Here is a 13,731-nt window from a genome sequence, read left to right as displayed (position 1 = left end):
CAACAAAAAGGGGCGGAAACTGATTCCCATACCCAATACATATCAAACTATCATACAAGTATAAATTTTAACAGATTTACGTTGGTTGGTATTTTTAATTTATTCGCGCTAGAACTGACTTTTAGACCACAGTGCAACGTGACAAAATCTGTGCGACGCGACGCACCGCTTTGTCTACGCTTCTGCAGCATCCCGTAACAACTGTGACCTATTTACTTTACGGCGGACAACGTGTCACTAACCCGTTTCCGTAATCCATTATTTCGGGACAAGGTGTTACGAACACGTTGCGTGTTACTTACTTGCCGGCGTAACAGACGCCTTGCAGATTTCGGTGGTTTTGTTTGCAGGATAACACGCCGCGCCGCACCGATCCCGTTAAGTAACGATCCGACCCGGGAACTTTGCGTCCAGTCCAGATAATTGACAATTAATGCGTGGACCTATCTACGGGCGGCATGGCGCGGCGGGGCCGCACGCAACTGGAAAGCGAAAGGCTGGGCGAAACAGAGCAGAACTGTTTGGCGAGAGATCGTGGAACACGATTCCGCAGAAATTCCGCGTAGAACCGGGCTAGCTCCGCGAATCTTATCGCGCGTCGGCTTTTCAGCAGGCTTCCAGATCGCTGAACGGCTTTCGAACGTGTCGAGGCCAGCCGCGCTCGAAATATTTTGCCTGTCTCGGAAAAATTACCACTTCGCGCGTCCCCTATTTTCCTATCCGCGCCGCCGCGCCGGCAGGAACACAAAAAAAAGATACTTCCGTGTAGATGGATCCGCCAGGCACACGCTCGACATATTCTTCGCCCTGTGTGCGATTTAAATTCCATACGAGCAGAATCGAAAACAACCGGTTCCGCTTGTTTTGCTTTCGGGCAGACTGTTTTTTTCTCTCCCTTAAAACAAAAGATTGACTCTTGTTTGCCGACAATGTTTTCCAATGAATCTATTCCAAAGTGTTTTCAAGGCAATCGTAAATACTCTCGTGAAATTCTGTCGCCGTCAAAGGTGATTTTGCAGGAAGGGTAGTAGCAGGCTGTTAATAGGTACTTCCGCGGTGGTGATTTAATGGCTCATACGGTTCTCCCGTGCAATTAAGGGATCACGTTGCAGGGCGACTTCACGGGGGCGGAGGCGGAATCAACTTTCAAATAAATGTGTCGACCACGGCACACGTCCGAGGGCTCAGAAATTCCTGCGACATTCGGGGGGTCGTGATAAGCAGCCGTCGTTATGATAGAGATAATTAATAGCTATTAGTCATGCTCAACGTTCAGTGAAATGGGAGATGATGAAATTAATGCGCCGTGGAGCGTGTACCTACACGCTGCTCCGAGTACTGTTACTACGATCGAATAGTAGAAATATTTATGGGACTCGTCGAATCGGTTGCGATTATCCACTAAATTATTTACAATTTGTTCGTATTCTCGGGACATTTGTTATTCGAACCGACCGAAAGACTTCCGCGTTTCCATTTCAATTTCTTGGACTTCAATTTGGGCGATGCTTATTTATCACTAGCTTTTGCCCTCGGAAATTGATATTGTTTCTCCATAAAACCTTTTAACCCCCCATTCACCCCTATAGAGTTTTAATTTTATGTCATGTCGCCATCTTAGATTTCAAAATCCCTTTTCACCCGCTAAGGGTTGAATTTTGTAAAATGCCGAAACAGGTTTTTGATTAATTATATCAAAGAGCATTAAGACCAAGTTTCAAGCAAATCCGACCACGAATAAAATATTCCTCATACAAACGTTGCAACTCCTTTTCACCCCCTTAGGGCTTGAATTTCGAAATATCCTTTCTTATTCCTTGTATAGATCACAAAGGAAACCTCTGTGCGAAATTTCAGCTTTCTAGGTCCAAGGGTTTAGCCTGGGCGTTGATGAGTCAGCGAGTTAGGACTTTCTTTTTATATATACAGATTAAGAACCGACAAATTAGAGTGCAAATACTGGTGATAACGAAACTGATTGTGCAGCGATCGAGATCGAGTAACCCGATAAAATGTTCGCCGATTGTTCGCGAGACGATCGAAACGCGTGAAAGGGAAAATAACCGCGTCAAACGAAGTCAACTGCATTCACCGAGCGTAACAAGATAATGAAACGATCGGAAACGAACAGTCGCAATTAATTTCGAGTCAGTGGACGTATGATTCAACTTTCTGCAGTGACCGGCGCGTGACTGGATTTTTACACCGAGTTCTATGCGCTATACGACGCGCGACGACACGTTGCAACACTTCAGAAGTTTCGAACTTCAATTTCATGCCGCCACTACCCGTCACACTATTTTTACAACTCGTAGTTTCTAACTTTCGTTTAGAACTGTTTTACTTGCAAAATTATCTCCAGAACGTCGATCTCGAGCGTTAAAACCTTGACGATCTATTTCACATATGGACGTTCCTAGGCAACCATGTACGGACAATGGGCGGTAGAAGAATGTCGAATATTTTAGAGGGTTTCGTAATGCGTGCGAATTTCATCGAAAATAGAGGGGACACTTGGGTAACACTCCTCGTTAGTGCCGTGGTTCGTTGTAAACTGTAAACCCATAAAATCTGCGGCACACTCGTTACACCGTGTAACGATCTCCTTGTTCCACCGATACGAATGACTTTCATCCATTCATCGTATGCGCCGCGAAAACAATGGATTATCGCCGATTGCGTGGGACCGTACCGATTACGTGGGATCGCCTTATCGTTCTTTTTGTCTCAGTTTTTACATAACAGAACACACGATGCCCGTGTAATCCATTAACGCAGCGGTTTCCAACCTTTATGCTACTATGCCTCCTTAAAAAATTTCTTTTTCCGCGCCTCCCTATCTTCTAATCGATATAATAATATAGACACGTTTTAAAACACTGAGAACTACAATTAACAGAATAATAACAAGGTTTTGCTATAACAATAGGAACCTGCATATTTATTTTTATATTAAATTACTAATTAAACTACATCTAATGCATACAAATTTAATGCGAGTGTTGTTGTTTATTGGCACAAAGTTTATCAAATCTTGGGGGCAATGTGGAGAGTGCCACTCGTAACTCTTCTTCGACTATTAGCCTGGTGCGATATTTGGTTTTCATTGCAGCCAGTGCCGAAAAGCTCGTTTCGCATAAATAAGACGTTACAAACGGTAGAAGCACATGCATTGCTTTGGAATACAAAGATTCATACTCTGCACTAAGATTCACCCAAAATTGAATTATGGTTTCATTTTGAAACTTTTGTTTCAGTAAGCTGTCGTATGATAATTCTATCAATTTTTCCCTTTCGATGGTTGTCAGCTCAAATTCGTCTTCTTGAGTGTCGATAAATGGATTCTGTATCCACAAAACCTTTGAGAAATCAAGGTCTTTGAAATAATTTGAAAAATGCAGCACTGAACCATCCAAGTGTTCGATAAAAAGATTTTTACTCGCTTCAATATTGGCTGTGTCCCAGAAATCTTTTGAAAGTGAAAACATATCCAACTCATTCTTTTGTAAATTTGATTTCCATAATTCCAGCTTTTTAATGAAACCTTTTACTTTGTCTTTTTGAACAAGGGGATGCATTTGTGATTCCTGCATTGACTTATTTAAACCGCTCAATTTTCCAAAAATTTCAACCAAATAGGAAAGTTTAACAATAAAATTATCTTTCATCCACAAATGTGCCTCTTCATGGTGGTTTTATTCGAGAAAGGTTGATATTTCTCCTTTGAGCTTAAGCACCCTTTGAATCACTTTTGCACGAGATAGCCAGCGAATTTCGCAATAATACAGAAGTGAGGTATAATTAGCTCCCATATCAACACACAGCTTTGCAAACAGCCTAGCTCTCAAAGGACTGTTCTTAATGTAGTTTATAATTTTTATAACTTTCATAAAAATGTTGTTCAATTCCTCGCTCATATGTTTTGACACTAAAGCTGCTCTGTGAAGCATACAGTGCGTCCAGATAGCATGTGGTGCTTTTTGACCAATGCTTGAAGACCTGCTTTGTGTCCGGACATTGAGTGAGCTCCGTCGGTGCACAGTCCAATGCAATTAATCCACGTTATGTCGTTTTCGTCAAAGAAACTGTCTATTATATTAAACATCTGAATGGATGTGGTCTTTCCAGGAATGGGTTTGCAAAATAATATATCTTCTAATATATTATTTTCCGCAACATATCGAACGTATGCAACTAAATGGGCATCTTTAGCTATTGGGTCTATAATTTAAAAACCGGAATTTTTTAAGGAAATTTGAGCGTTTATTAAAGAAAATCTTGTACAATTCTGTTATTGAGAGTACTGTCCATCGGAAGTTACAACATTTCCCCATCTTTCTGGCAATTTGTGGATGCCATCCCAAAAAAACCGGTCATCTTTTGAATCAAAGAACGAATCAAGCCAATTTTTGATGCCTTGGACTGAAGTGAAGCGTATTCCGGAAAGTGCATTCTGCATCGACCGAAACAAATGGTAGTCAGAAGGCGCCAAGTCTGGACTGTATGGAGGGTGGGGCAGAACTTCCCATCCGCTATTTTCCAAATAGTTTTTGACGGGTTGAGCAACATGTGGCCGAGCATTGTCATGTTGGAAAATCAATGTCTCGTGTCTGGACTCCCATTCTGGCCGTTTTCTCTTCAATGCTCTCTTTAAACGAATCAGTTGTTTTCGGTACGGCTCTCCAGTAATGGTTTCACCCTGTTTTAGAAGCTCATAATACACAACTCCCTTCTGATCTTCAGTAACGCTTCCAATTCTTCATCTTCAAACTTTTTCGACTGTCCAGGCCGCTCTTTGTCTTTGATGTCAAAATCGCCACTTTTAAAGCGTTAAACGATGACTTTCGGCTGCAGTTTTCTTTGCAAAAAAGTGACTCAGCAAAACTTCCCGCAAATGCTGTTTCTTTCGCCAATTTTCAAAATTCTCCATGATTGAAAAAAATATGATGCGCACAAGCAAATCAAACATTGTTGACTGATTTTGCAGGTTACGAATACAGCTTCAGAATGACGTGTATGTCAATGATTTGCTACAGCGCATACACAAGTTTCGACATCTAGTGTCAAATTCCGGTTTTTAGGTTATAGACCCAATATATCAGTTGCCTCATCTACTTGAATGGCGAATTTCGAAGTACGCAGCCGAGAAACTAATTGATCGCAAATATCTTCAGATATATCATTGATTCTTCTTCCGACTGTATTATATCAGCAAGCGGAATTTGTCGCAACTGTTTTGCATACGATTCGCCGAACAGAAACGGAGCGTTTGCAAAGGCGTCATTTTTTAAATCTTCAGCTCCGGATAATTTTTTGATAGGGCTTAAATGAATGTATAAAAATGTAAGAAAAATAAATATAAACATTACTTCACCGAATTTGTACTGTTACGTTACGATGTGAAGTTTATTTATTTGTAGATATTATGGTATGTGAACATTAATTTTTTATTAAAAATTTTGGCGCCTCCCCTGGCAATAGCCCGCGCCTCCCAGGTTGGAAACCGCTGCTTTAACGTGTCTCTGTCTCTGTACACGCCCGCACACGTACCTACACACGCCACCCGCGTTTTCGTTTTCGTTTACGTTTTCATTGAATGGTACACTTCTTCGGGTACTTCCCGGGTTACCACAATTCGCGTTACCTAACACGCACGCATTTCCCACACATTGTTGACTCATTCCAACAGCACGGATACACGTTCGATTCTTTAAGCGTCCTCATTAAACAGATTTAGGTCGACCGAGCATTCGCTTTCTATGATACTTATTCCTTGCACGTTGACTGAGGCTGTGGGAAATCAAATAATTGAAGCGGTCCGACGGTCGATTAATGGAGCCTCGATTTTAACCATGCGATTTACGCGAACATTATCGCACCGTTCGAAAAATAGAGGTAGAAATATGTGACGACCACACCTGGTCTATTCTAGTCGCGGTTTCGCTCGCACTTTCTTCGGTGAAAGATTTCGTCGGTGGATCGCGGCCGCAGCTCGGGCATGTAGAAATTGGACGAGCGTGATCGAAGACAATTAATCGCGCGCGGGTAGGATCGACACGCGTCCAGGTGAAAACGTGAACCGCGTGCCACCGCGATAGAACGAACGAGAATATAAAGAAGGAGCGGCCGGCGAAATGCCGAGCATGAAACTCTATTTACACTTTCTTGAATATGAACGATACGGAACAAGCATCCGAGGCAGGCGCGGCGGCGGCGGCGGCTGTGGGAAAGCTCGGAGAAGATTAAAACGAAATTAATTTCACGCCGGTGACCCTTTTTTCCCCCGGTGCTTCTCAGGATAGCACCTCGCGCCGACACTGTATCAGAATTAAATTTGTTTTTCCGTTTTCGGCGGGGGAGGGAAGAGGGGGACCGTACCTGGAAATTGCATGGAAATTGAATTTGATAGCTGATGAAATTGTTAAAGAGCTGACCGGATAGATCGGGCCGGGTTGACGGCTAATTGAAATTTATGGATAATTTGCAGAGCGGATCGTGTGCCTTTGGAAATTTCGTAGAGTGGATTGTTCAGATTTAGAATTGTGATCTCTCTATCTCTGATAATGATAGATTTCGAAATGTGCACAGTTCCGGATCACGTCGGAGAAATTTATGTCCACGGTGCCACGTCGAAGATTTGATAAAAATTCGCTGAAGTGGAATATTCCATTACCGGCTTAATGCACATGTTACACGAACTAACTGTAAGTGAATACACGCATACCTGTATGTACAGGTTCTCCCTAATTAATGACCAACATTTCCCAATTATTTATTAGCATAATTAGAGGAACCGTTCGAATATTTTTAATTAACGTGTTACACGGCACGCACTGTGATTTGCGACCGCCTTGAATCATTTCAAGTCAAAGTACCCTATACGCGTACACTTATTCGCATCTTTGAAAATATTAAAGAAATGCTTTACTAAAAGTTAAAAAACTCTTACTAACTTATCATTTTCCGCAGGCTGGTTGGCTGTCTTTTTTTTCGTTTCTGTAAGGATTGCCCTTTTGGGTATTAGAGTATGGATGCAGGAATAAAGCTATAAGCTCCTCCGTTTTATTATTAAAATATGGACGCGAACGAAGAGCGTAAGAGCTCTTCGCTGTTTTATTAAAATCTGAATGCAGAAGAAAACGAGGGGTAGACTTCCGATCTCTGTCCGCCATTTAATTGGCGGATCAGTTCCAAGATCTCTCGGAATCTCGTGCCGGATGCATCCCAACAAATCTGTATATTGCTACGACTACCTGCACACACTACACACGCGCGAGTTCCATGCGGGCACGTATTCTCAGCCCGGAGAGCGGCCCGGGTCGTTTAATTGAAAACTCCGCATAATCCCCCGGACAGCAAAGTTTTCGATGGTACCTGTGTCACCGTGCATGTCGCCGCGCACACAGGGAATATCTGCAAGACATTTCCAGATTTTCGCGCACAGAGAAGCAACCTCGATCCCGGATGGCGTTTCATATCAATCCGATGCAACGCATTTTGCCCGTTATCACATATGTACTAGGTACAGTAAGGAGCAAAACTGAACGAATAACCACAACTTTTGTGTAAATCATTATTTATTGCTAGGAATATAGAAGAATAACAAAAAATCAACATTATAATTATTTTTATCATAGTTAGAAGTACCTTAAGAAATTTCTTTCAATAATTAATGTCTCCTCGTCTAGCAATGACAACAAAAATAGATTGACTCGGTTTTGCACCACGTCCAATACTTGGAAATAATTAATATATTATTTATTTTTAATATTTCGTCCACAACCCTTGTGCTTGTAAAACTGCACCAATTTGCTTTGGCATACTTTCTACTAATTTTTTGCAATAATCCGGAGAAATTTGTTCCCAACGTTCTTGAATTCTATCATACAAATCTGTGATTGAAGTTGGTTGGGAGTCATATGAATCCCCCGAAGTCGTCTTTTTAGTAAACCCCATAGATTCTCTATGGGGTTGAGGTCGGGACTCTGTGCAGGCCAATCCAGAACAGAAAATTTTTTAGTACTGAGCCAATTTTTTACACTTTTAGCAGCGTGCTTAGGGTCTCGGTCAGGCATGAAAATTACATTTTTTTCTTCAAAAGGCATATTTTCAACAGCATCTATGAGATGATCTTGTGAAATATCCTTGTACATGTACTGATTCATGATGCCATTAATTCGGTGCAGTGATCCAACACCAAATGCTGTTAGGCACCCCCAGAACATTAGGGATCCGCCTCCATGCTTTAACGTTTGTTTCACATGTCGTGGTTTAACCCTTTCATTTTTGCGAATCCAGCACCAAGATATGCCATCTGAACAAATTCTGTTAATTTTCGTCTCGTCTTACCAAATAACCCGTTCCCAGTCAGTAGTTGTCCAGTTTTGATATTTTGTAGCAAATTCCAAACGACGTTTAATATTTTTTTTCGATAACATTGGCTTCTTTATTTTCTTAATGCTTCTAAACTCAGCTCCTTTGAGCGTTCTTCGTGCTGTCCACAGACTTCTTTGTATATTCGTATCTTCTTTTAATAATTTTGCAGCCATAATGGAACTTGAAGCTTCACCAGATGTGACAAACCGTATAATACTTCGTCCATCCTGCGGTGATAATATTTTTGGTCTTCCTTCAACATTTAATAATATACTTTTACAGTATTTTTTTCTTATTCTCTGCACTGTCGATTGACTAACACTGCAAGTTTGCGCCGTCTTACGCGTTGACATGCTGTAATTCAAAAGGGAAATGACTTTTTTTACACAATTTGGAGCAAGTGACTTCATATTTATTCTTACTTCACTTGCGTGCTTTTCCATTCGGCTGATTGCGAAGAACTGAGTGTTAAGACGTAGACTAATAGTTTGTAAACATACCAAAGTGCTAGATGTAAACGTACTGCTAGAACATTCCACGTAAAACATTTCTTGTGGGAACCGGTGCAAAACCGAGTCAATCTATTTTTGTTGTTATTGCTAAACGAGGAGATATGAACTAAAAAATTTTCTGTTCTAGATTGGACTGCACAGAGCGCCGACCTCAACCCCATAGAGAATCTATGGGGTTTACTAAAAAGACGACTTCGGGATTCATATGACTCCCAATCAACTTCAATCACAGATTTGTATGATAGAATTCAAGAACAGTGGGAACAAATTTCTCCATATTATTGCAAAAAATTAGTAGAAAGTATACCAAAGAGAATTAGTGCAGTTTTACAAGCACATGGACTGTGGACGAAATATTAAAAATAAATAATATATTAAATATTGACAAGTATTGGACGTGGTGCAAAATCGAGTCAATCTATTTTTGTTGTTATTGCTAACGAGGAGATGTGAATTATTGAAAAAAAATTTCTTAAGTTACTTCTAACTATGATAAAAATAATTATAATGTTGACTTTTTGTTATCCTTCCATATTCCTAGCAATAAATAATGATTTATACAAAACGTGTGGTTATTGGTCCAGTTTTGCTCCTTACTGTACACTGTGTGTACTATACATATCGCGATTATTTCCAGAAAATTTGGTGTCGATAAAAATGAAACTGCTCCGAATGACCAATTCACATTTATACGTCGATGTATGTATGTATAGTGCACAATGCGCTAGGAAATGTCACACTTTCTTCGAATAGAACGCGTGGCCTACTACCTCTGAACTGGAACGTACGTGATAAATGAACTAAAGAATAATAATCTATGGTCTTTCGTGTGCTGAAGACTTCATTAATACCGAACCAAATAACGTTTTCATATTCAATATCAAATGTTCTCCTAATAGAACTCCTAATCGAAATACGAATACCCTAATTGTTTGGAGAAGCGTGGCCGTTTTCACTAGCGGCGGATGTAGGTCGATATGATTCTGAGTTAGCGGCTACGTAAGCAGGATGGTGCGTGGATCTTAATATGCATAGCTTAATGTGAGTGGCCGGCTGGTCTATCGGCTTTAGGCCGCGCGTTTTGAATGAAAAGCAATGCGCGCCGCTAACGAAGGGAAAGTTATGACGATTTTAGGTTGCTCGTAAGACCGCGTGCCACCGCTCGACTCGGCTCGGCTCTTCGCGTGTGCCATTTTTCGGTGGCCTTTCCTCAGACGTGACGAGTTTCGAAGTTTTGTCGGAACGTCGCACGCCGTCGCGTCGTCGCGACAGAAGTTCCTGCAAGGCTGCGCGAATTCCTGGCCACGTTAATTGCATCGCAACGTAAGAACCGGAAAATTAATTAAGTCCTCTGTAGCTCGCGCTATTTAACCTTCCTGTAAAACAGTTCTAATTGAACGCGATCCAATGTTAAACCGATGGAAAGATAATTGGCCATTGAAAATTATGAAATTTAATCGAGCCAGGATCTATCGCAGAAGCGGTAATTTGCAAGTTAAAACAAGTTCGACACCTTTCGTCGTATAAACTTATGCGATCAGTTGTAATGATTCAAAATACTATAGTTCTTTTAATAATTTTTTAACAATTTTTCTGTATTTTCTCATATTTTCTTCTGTGATTCTGGGTCACACGTTGCTACACGGACGCGACTGCGTAAAACAGTTTTAATCGAACGCCTTTGAACGTTTAGCCAACCGAAATATTTTAATTGTTCGCTGAAAATTATAAGATTAATCGAACCAAGAATGATTGTAGCGTAAAGACAAAACGCGACAATGAATGTGTAAATACGAACGAGTTCTTTCTACACATTCATTTATTTCGTCTTTCTCTTTATTTGGAAAAGTAGTCGCACAGGAGGTACCACGATGATATTCTTCACCTAATTATACTTCACGCTTTAAATTACGTAATTGGGTGGCATTTCTAATTCCACAGTTTAAAAAGGCACATTTTACGACTCTAATAGGGAGATTTTACCATATCTAACCACGATATATGTGTGAATTTTCGCGCCGTAAAAACGTGCGAGGGTTAAACGCTCTTTTACGCGCTTTTCTGTTTAGTATTCCCGACTCGATTCTTGAGTTCCCGCGGAGTTCTGCAAACAAACGAATGCAAGGTTCGCTTGCAACGGACGCAACACTCAATTAACAGTTAATTTACAATGATAATGACGCTCGGCGTAACGCGTTGTTAGAAACATGACTAGACCACGCGGCAATAATTATATCCGATAGAAACTTCCTCGAGTCGTCATACATTTTCGAACTACAGGGCCGCCGCCGCGCCGAGGAGATAAATATGTGAATTGTTTCGGGCAGTCCCATAAATACAATGCATTTGAGACAAATACAAACAAAGCAATTGTTGGTAAGGCAATTCTCTATTTAGCCTTCACTCTGCGTATAGAGGTGTAATCGTCGAACAAGAGGGCTTAAATTAAAGGGGGAAGATTGTACTCTATAATAGAAACATTTTTATCTATATAAATAAAAATGTAAATGTCCGTTTGTTTGTATTCGAACAATCTCCGTAACGGCTGAACGTACACTGAGAAAAAAAAGTAGTTACTTCAATAACACGCGTGTTATTGTAATTTTTTTACTTCGATGAATATCAATGTATTCTTTTCAATAGTATGAAATTTAGAAGCAAATCGTGATGTATTTGAATTGTCTATCATGAAATGATTGAAAATATTATTCGATTCAGTACCGTACATTATTATTCGTAATATTTCTCTTTTTCCTTCAATCAGATATGTTGTTAAAGAAATTTGAGAAATGTATTGATTTATACTGGAATTGGTTTGAGGCCATATCTTATTTTTTTGAAAACATTGATGTCAAGGTATTCGCTTATATGATTGGCGGAAATGAGTTTTGCTATTGAAATTCAATAGTATTAAATATTAAAATAAGTTCATATGATATTGACACTATTCAATAGTACATCTTATTGAATCAACATATATTTTTTTTGTTTCGACAGGATTTTTTTCTCAGTGTAGAAAGCTGGGGTTTGAGCCATTAGACGCAGCGTTTCTTCGGGAAGGTTTTAGGACAATCCGCATTTGAAAAAGTCCATTCGTACAAGAGTTTTGACGACTTCTTCCACCGGCTACAACGCTAACTGCTTATTTCAAGTTATGCGAATGTGGCGCGTTTGCGAGAACATTGATGTAGAATAATCGATATGGTCTCGTGTTGATCGCGTTATTATAACCAATGCGTCACGACGAGAATCTTCTCAGTATAATATCTATATAAATAGAATAAATATCTATATAAATAGAAAGATTGAAAAATTGAAAGATTTGTTCTGTAAGTTTCTCACTGCATTGGAATTCAGCTGAGTAGATTGATCTGCGTTTGAGTTGAACACTATTTGGTTAGTATTTTTAAATTATTAAGACTTCCTTTGTTTTTTAGTTCGTGTTTTTTCCTTATTTAATATTTAGCAATTTTAGATGTTATCGATATAACTTTCTTCCCACTTTAGTAGATAAAAAGAATGTCTCGCCGAAAAGCAAACTTAGGTCGTCGTACACGCGGAACGGAAGCAGTGCGACGATTAAGATCAAATCAAATTGAGGAAGAACGGGCATCACAAAGAATGGTTCAAATACGTGCCAGACTTGAGGATGCATGGTTGCGAGCACGGCGATCGGGTTCTGCAGCTTCAGATCTGCATCAAACTCAACAGAATGAACGCGACAGGCTGAGAGTGGCTAAAAGACGAAAACGAGAAACAGCAGATCAGCGTCAAACACGACTCCGTGATCAGCAATCACGTGATTAAAATGTCACATCTATGATAGGTAAAAACATGCTTTTAAAAAATACTTAGCCACAGCAACGCGTGGCGGGGGAAAGCTAGTACAAAATGAAAACTTCCTTTCTACGGCGCAGTCTTATATGTAAATACTAGTATCCGAATTCGAAAGTTCTCGCACGGTAGAAATGAAATTTTATTCGAAAAGCTTCCGATATTTTCAACGAAAAGTGTCGAACCAGTTCGACCGAACTAATTATTTTCGGACCGATTCTTCTTCCGCAAGAATAATTTCGCACAAATTGTGGACCGAGCTACACCGAGTGCCGTTTATTTTGCCTTATTGCCTCTACAAATAACAACAGTTGTATTTCAGCCATGTCAACTGAATCGTAAAGAGTCGCAACGTGTTCGGATACCGTATCGCTTCCTCTCCAAAAGAATATCCTCGTTGTTAAAAACAAGCACACTTTTAATTACACGATATTATATTGTGTGTAACGGGCAACATTTCATGCATGACCGGTACATTATAAACGGGATTTTGACGGTCGGCACGGTGCACAGTGAGTTTCGACCAAACTCGATTCAAAATCAAAGAATGATTATATTTTCATTTACACAGGAAGTAAGGTAAGTATTTAATCTATTTAACTTACTTCTCATCAACGAATTCTTTAACTTCTGGTGATACCTTATTCTTATTTTTATCACCAGAAGTTAAAGAATTCGTTGATGAGAAGTAAGTTAAAAAGATTTAAATACTTACCTTACTTCATTATCATTCAAATACTTCATTATGTTTAATTTTATTGTGTTTTATATAGGAGAATACAATATACCTTCAAACTAGTGGGTTATCAAATCATTTCAACGAAAAAAATGATTTCATAAGTTGTGTTCACAAAACCCGATTTCTTGCAAAATCCTGAGGTCGTAGACAAATTTTGAGACCAGATTTGAAATCAGCGTGAAAAAATCTACATGAAAGGATGCGTCGCATGTTTAAAAACATTTTCTTCCGCACGTAGTATTGGAAAAACGACAATTTTCTTGAAATTGT

The 13,731-nt window shown here is 39.8% G+C and overlaps 2 protein-coding genes across 3 annotated transcripts in view; one reads left to right on the top strand and one right to left on the bottom strand.

The window, feature by feature from the left end:
• LOC143210539 (uncharacterized) overlaps positions 1–13,309 on the top strand; it is a 127,332-nt gene extending 114,023 nt beyond the window's left edge. The window contains exon 4 of the transcript XR_013009275.1: positions 9,016–13,309. The gene's annotated coding sequence lies outside the window, so the exon portion shown is untranslated. The remainder of the gene's footprint in view (positions 1–9,015) is intronic.
• Positions 1–13,731, bottom strand: part of LOC143210538 (uncharacterized) — a 50,143-nt gene that overhangs the window by 22,990 nt on the left and 13,422 nt on the right. Inside the window, exon 1 of one of the 2 annotated variants that reach the window (XM_076427461.1) lies at positions 303–13,294. The exons of the other annotated variant lie outside the window; for it this stretch is intronic. The gene's annotated coding sequence lies outside the window, so the exon portion shown is untranslated. Of the gene's footprint in view, positions 1–302; positions 13,295–13,731 lie in introns of those variants that run through there. 2 annotated transcript variants of the gene reach the window in all.

The sequence above is a fragment of the Lasioglossum baleicum genome, chromosome 7 (genome assembly GCF_051020765.1).
Source record: "Lasioglossum baleicum chromosome 7, iyLasBale1, whole genome shotgun sequence".
NCBI classification, from domain to species: Eukaryota; Metazoa; Arthropoda; class Insecta; order Hymenoptera; family Halictidae; genus Lasioglossum; species Lasioglossum baleicum.
Note: the sequence above shows the minus strand (reverse complement) of the source record. Positions and strands in the feature narration are given on the sequence as shown.